The sequence below is a fragment of the Cornus florida genome, unplaced genomic scaffold (assembly GCF_030987335.1).
Source record: "Cornus florida cultivar Cherokee Brave unplaced genomic scaffold, ASM3098733v1 CherokeeBrave_3.0.0_Hap2_Chr05, whole genome shotgun sequence".
Classification (NCBI taxonomy): Eukaryota; Viridiplantae; Streptophyta; class Magnoliopsida; order Cornales; family Cornaceae; genus Cornus; species Cornus florida.
This window is the reverse complement of record NW_026775575.1, coordinates 37629303-37636299: the sequence shown is the minus strand read 5'-3', so window position 1 is coordinate 37636299 and position 6997 is coordinate 37629303. Positions and strand designations below refer to the sequence as shown.

Here is a 6997-nt window from a genome sequence, read left to right as displayed (position 1 = left end):
ATGCTCTCATAAAGACGCCACACGCCATCCTCATGCCTATCAATGTATGAGCCACCCATGGAAGCATCAACCATACCCTTATAGTTGTTCGATAAGCTCTCAAAGAAGTATTGAACTAATTGTTATTTGGGCATGTCATGATATGGACACTTCCTAAGCAATTCATTGAAGCGTTCCCATGCCTCATGAAACGTTTCTCCATCCCCATGTGAAAATTCTCGAATTGACGTTCCTATGGCATTGGTCTTTGAAACCGGATAGTACTTCTTTAAGAACTCTTATTGCATTTCTGCCCAAGAAGTGATTGAAAAAGGCCTAAGATTGTTAAACCGATACTTTGCCTTATCTTTTAAGGTGAATGGAAAAAGTTTGAGTCTTAAAACCTCTTCCGGCATGTCCATATATTTTACGGTGGAACATACTTCAAGAAACTCATCCAAATGCTTGTAAGGTTCTTCACTTGGAAGTCCATGATAGTTAGGAAGCATTTGAATGGTTTGTGGCTTAATTTCATAATGATGTGCTCTAAATGGAGGCAATTAGATGCATGTAGGTGCATTATACTCATTAGGCACATAATGGTCTCTTAAAGCAAGAGGTGGATTAGCTACTGGAAATTCAACATGAACACCTTGGTTTTGAATTCCTTGATTGATGATGGGAGGTTGTGGAGCATACATTGGCCTTGGCATTCCGTATGGAACTTGGCCTTGTTGTTGTGGTGGTTGGTTAATGAATGGCCTTGGCATGCCTAATGGTACTTGTATGTTCTCATTATGCACATTAAGATGAAGGATACCTTGTTGGTCTATGTGACCAAGGTCCTCAACATGATCATTATTATGGTCATCCATTGATAAATTGGTTCTATTTAAACTTCCTCTTCCCCTAGGATTTCTAACGATGGATTCAAGATGCAAATCAAGAGGGACAAGAGTGGGTCTCAATGAACGACGTCCATGCATGCATAATGCAAAACACAACAAGCACAAAGAATGACAAACACTATACCTTCACAACAATGCAATTAGACTTCTTCCACAAACACTTAATTCATACTCCCATGCTTTAACAACAATGATGCAAGAACAATTAAAAACAAGCCTTCACGCGGGCCGACGATTTAACTAAGGGATTGAGTAAAGAAAGTCTCACAAAGGTCCTTTAGCACTTCAACTCCAAATTTAAAGCTTAGCTTAGCAAATTTTTAAATATTTAGCTTTTTACTTTCTTCGCTTACTTGCATGCTCCTTTGTTTGCTTCCTCTCCAACAATGCACCTAGTTAAGTAAGAACAACACAATAAGTAACCAAAAAGAAAAATAAAAATAAAGTAAAGATACGATCAAAAGAGTACTAATCCTAATCCATTCCACAAATCCGACGTTGCCCAATCAAATCAATCAATCCCCGGCAACGGCGCCAAAAACTATGGTCGTCGTCCTACCATAAGCTTAAGAGTGTGGATTTTAAGGCGAGGGCCAAGAGTTTTACATTTATAGAAGCCACTACTACCTTTCACTATAAATATAGCTAAGGCAAGTAGGGATCGTCCCAAGGGATTATAAGGATCGAACAAGGTCGTGGAATCGCTATTAGGGCTACTAGGTCGAGTGATCAAACAATTGGTTGGTTGGTTGATTAGAGAACAACTAAATTAAACTAAGTGATAACAAAAGAATGCAATTAAGAGTAAGTAAGAGAGAGAGAGATCTTGGGGTTTAGAGATCACCACCAAGCAATGCATTTCTATACCATTGACAAGTGGCTAATGAGGGCAAATGGTGTGTTGCAATATTGGTGTGTGTGTGTGTTTGGTTGATTCAACAAGCAAGGATGACTAGTTAAGCATGTATTGTCTAAACATCATGTGAAAGGCACAATATATCTAAGCAATGAAGCATATATTGTCTAAACAACATGTGAAAGGCACAATAGATCAAAACAAGTCATTAATCCTTTCATTAAGCTCACAATCCAAATACAATACAAGGATAGAAACATATGCTACTTGTATTCAAAAGCTTGGAACATCAAACAACTAGCATGGATTGTCCTCCCATTTAACACTATACTACAACTACACTACATCTACACTATTAGCATGAAAATAAACTAGGGGAGAGGCACAATCCATCAAGGAATAAGCATGGACCATTTAGAAAATCACAAGACCATTCTTTTAAGCACAATGTTTTAACAATCTCTAAATCTATAGTATTAATACACATAGACATGCATCAACAATACAAGAAATAGAGGCAAACACATGAACATCTACTCTAGCATACATAGACATATGGATAGAATGAAATGATCAATTGGAAACATTAAACCACCTAAATCATTGAATAAACAAGATCTATATATATCCAAGTGTCAGAACATTAATTACAACACTAATCCCTCAATAATACACAAGATTAAGATATAGAAAGCATGCTTGGGGCTAACTCTAGCCCCAAGAGGATGTCTAGCCACTCATGGTGATGTTGCTCCAACCCTCAAGGGCTAACTCCATGGAAGAAATATGCTCCATGTTGATGAAGAACTCTAATGGTGTCTTTAGCCTCCTCCTCCTCTAAACTTGCTCTCCAAGAGATGATATGAAAATGATATTAATTCTCCCTTTGTAAAAAGCAATCATTATCCTTATATAGGTAGGTCAAATGACACCCAAAATGAGCTGGGGTCGTGCACACAATATTCCCTAATGATTGGATAAAGGACAACTTTCAATGAGATAAAAATTTAACTTTTTCGCATTGGAGGAAGTTCGATCGATCGAACCTTGGACTTGGATCGATCGAACTGGCTGAGATCCATCGAACTTAGGCTGGATCGATCCAACTGGTTGAGCTTTTTGGGAAAAGACAAATCCGAGATATTTTGAGAGATATTTTTAGGGAAAGGACAAAAGTGGTTAGTGGGTGGTACAACTGTGGATAGGATCAATCATTTGAATAAGGACAAAAGTGTTCGATCGATCGAACGGTGGTGTTGGATCGATCGAACTTTTGGACTTTATGTTTTTGTGCCAAAGCTTGGATCTATCTTAAAGTGCTGAGATCGATCATTGTTCGATTGATCGAACCTTGAAGTTGGATCGATCGAACTTTGCTGCTTCCCACCTTTGGCTTCATTTGTTTTCTTCTTTCTCTACTTTGCTCCTTTCTTTGTTTAATTTCAGAATTGCTTCAATAAAGCTCTTATTTGGCTGAATTAGCTTATTTTCGGGATAAGTGCCTGAAAATGGAAATAATACGAAATCAATCTAAAACGGTAAAGTAAGATAGATAAATGTACTAGAATGCCTAAGCTTAAGGGGTTTAAATACGCACTTTTCAGCGCTCATCAAATAACATGACCCAAAACTATACATTGTTCAACCATAAAATGACATTTTTCAGAATTTAACATAAGGTTAGTTGGTATGCATCTTTGAAGAACAAGTGTAAGGTTATGCAAACAATTATCAAAGGAGTCTTCATAAATTGTGAAATCATCCATAAAGACTTCTATGATATGCTCAATATAATCTGAAAATATGCTAACCATGCACCTTTGGAAAGTGGCTGGGGCATTGCAAAGGCCAAAGGGCATGTGACGATATGCAAAAGTCCCAAATAGGCATGTAAAAGTCGTCTTTTCTTGATCTTCCGAAGCAATTGCAATCTGAAAATAACCTGAATAACCATCAAGGAAACAATAGTAAGAATGACCAGCTAACCTTTTAAGCATTTGATCAATAAAAGGTAAAGGGAAGTGGTCCTTGTGGGTTACAGCATTTAATTTTCTATAATCTATACAAACCCGCCACCCATTCTGAACATGGGTAGGAACTAACTCATCATTCTGATTTTTCACAACAATTATCCCAATCTTTTTAGGAACCACTTGAACCGGGCTAACCCAATTGCTATCCAAAATAGGATAAATCACCCCAACTTCAAGAAGTTTGAGGATCTCCTTCTTCACTACAGCTATCATGGGCAGGTTCAATCTTCTTTACGGTTGACAGGAAGGTTTTGTTCCTTCTTCAAGTAAGATACGATGCATGCATGTAAACGGGCTAATTCCTTTAATATCTGCAATTGTGCAACTAATAGCCGTCTTATGCTCCTTAAGGACCTACACAAGCTTTTCTTATTGAGGTGCACTAAGTTTACTAGAGATGATCACTGGTAAAGTTCCTCCGTTTCTAAGGAACACATACTTGAGGAACCTAGGGAGAGGCATCAAATCTGGAATGGGGGCCTGCAAAATAGAGGGTAAAGGCCTCTCGTTAGAAATTGGTAATGCAATATAAGGAACATTACCTAACTGCTGTAACTTCAGAGAATTATTCAATGCTACAACAGTTTCCTGCAAATCAGTACTCAAGGTTAACTCCTCATTCTCTTTCTCAAGATGCTTACTAATGGCAACTTCCAATCCATCTTTTCCATCAAGTTCAAAAACTTCCTGTGCTATAGAATCGATCATATCAATGGAGTAAACAGGATTATCATCACCAGGATATTTCATGGCATCATAAATATTAAACTTAACAATTTCACCATCAAATTCCATGGTAAGTGTGCCACTATGAACACCTATCTTAGTCTTGGATGTCTTTAAGAAGGGTATTCCTAACAAAATAAGAGCAGTTTGATCACCATTTTCTATATCAAGCACATAGAAATCAGTAAGGAAAACCAAATCATTAACTTGCACCAGAATATCCTCAACTACACCTTTAGGATAGGCATTAGATCTATCAGCCAATTGAATCACAACATTAGTTTTATTCAAAGGTCCAAATTTCAAAGAAGTATATATAGAATATGGCATGACATTGATAAAAGCTCCTAAATCTATCATGGCCTTCTTAATTCTAGCGTTACCCATCGTACAAGGGATAATAAACGTACCTGGATCTTTGCACTTCGCAGGGAGTTTTCTTTGAATAACTGCAGAAACATTCTCTCCTACTCTCACCTTCTCACATCCTTTTAAGTTTCTGTTTCCTCTTAATTGTACACAGTTCTTTTAGGAATTTAGCATAACAAAGTACTTATTTAAGAGTATTTAAAACTGGAATAATTACCTCACATCTATGAAAAGTCTCATATAAATCTTTATTTTGCTCATTTTTTCTAGATTCTGCTAAAGCCTGAGGAAAATGAGGTCTATCATCGTTATTGGGAACGTTCCCGTCTACAACGAGGTTTTTCTCTTTTTCTTGCTTCAACGATGCAGGGGCTGCTTTTACTGGAATCTCAACCTCTTTACCATTTCTCAAGACGATTGCACTTGCATTTTCTCTTGGAATTACCATCATTTGAGAGGGTAATTTCCCTTAACTTTGCGCTTTTAGCTGACTAATTGCGGTTGCTGTAATACCCCGATATTTTAAAACATTTATTAATTGGGATTAATTAATTTTATTTTTATTTTATTTTTTTTAAATGATTTATTTAATTTAATTGGGTTTAATTAATTTTATTTTATATGATTTGTTTTTATCTAGTTGAGTGCTTAAACTAATTGTCATGTTTTAATTAAATTATACTTCGTGATTGATATGATGATTGTTGTGTGTGTATTTAATTATTGATTGAATTATTAATGTGTTGATTTTATTGGTATGGTGTGACTTGATTGTAATTTTTTATTTTGTTTATTTGCTTCATGTAATTAGTTTTTAGTTTTTTTATTTTTATTTTTTATTTAAGTGTTTATTTAATTATTTGGTTTATTTAAATTAATTGGATTTAGGCTTAAGGGAAGTTGGACCAAAAGATATGGTCTTGGGCTTGTATGAAGCCTTATTGGGTTAATTAATAAAAGCCCATAGTTATTTAATTATTTAAATGTTCATTTTTGTATTAATTATAAATATATATAAAATTATAATTAATTAATAATTGTTATGGAAAGATATATATATATATATATATATATATATATATATATATATATATATATATGATTTAATTAACCAATGGATTATATATAAGTATATATGATTTAATTAACAATATAATATATGTTTATAGATATATATTATTTAAAGATTATTATTTTATTTGAAGGTCCTAGTTGTAATAGGATTTGGATTTTAATGTGTATAAATATACACATAAGGCTTTAAGGTTAAAAGTTTACACGTTAGAAAAATAAAAGAGGCAGAGAGAGGACGAAGAAGGGCTGACAAGGAGAAGATCGGATCTAAGAAGGAGGACTTTTGGATTGGAAGAGATAATCAAAGCTTGAAGCGTCGCTTTCATTTTGAAACCTTCAGGCGAGTTCTTCTCTATCTTTCCTTTTAGAACCCATAAGGATTTCACCTTGAGTATCAAGGTTTAATTAAATTATTAATTTAAATCACAGTTAGAACGAATTATTTAAAAGCATAAGTTAATGGCTATGGGTATTAGGTGTTTAAATTCTAATGAGGGTTATTGTGTGTATCAGTTGGATTAGGATTACATTAGAATAATCTAGTGTTTAAAGGTTAGTATATTCTTTTATATATAGCAAAAAAAAAATAATGTTGTGAAAGATATGGATGATTTGTCAAAGCCTAGATATTGGCTGTGTGATTTAGTGAATAAAAATCATTATCGGGATTTGAAATTTAATATAATTTTCCTTTTATTATAATTGATTGTTTAAATGATTAAATAATTGTCTATAATGGATTTATGGTCAAGGGAGTTTCTTTTTAAAAGAAATATGAATTGTGGATTGGTCTATGAATGATTGTTAATTTAATCATTGTTTAATAGTTTTAAATTTAATGAACATAGTAATAGATGTGACTAATGTAGTATATATAATTATATATATGTGTGTATCATGGTGTACTAAAGATAAAAGCTTTATTAGGATTGGCTTTGGTCAGAAATGATCTTTTTATTGGTTTTCAGAGGCCTGACGAGTTACGGGTGCACAAGTCCCACATCATCTGGGTAGAGAAAAGGTGAAGTGCTTATATGTAAGTGCATCATCTC

At 34.3% G+C, this 6997-nt stretch overlaps 1 pseudogene; it reads right to left on the bottom strand.

Moving 5' to 3' along the window:
* Positions 1–4145: 4145 nt before the first annotated feature.
* LOC132309160 (uncharacterized) overlaps positions 4146–6997 on the bottom strand; it is a 6076-nt pseudogene continuing 3224 nt past the window's right edge.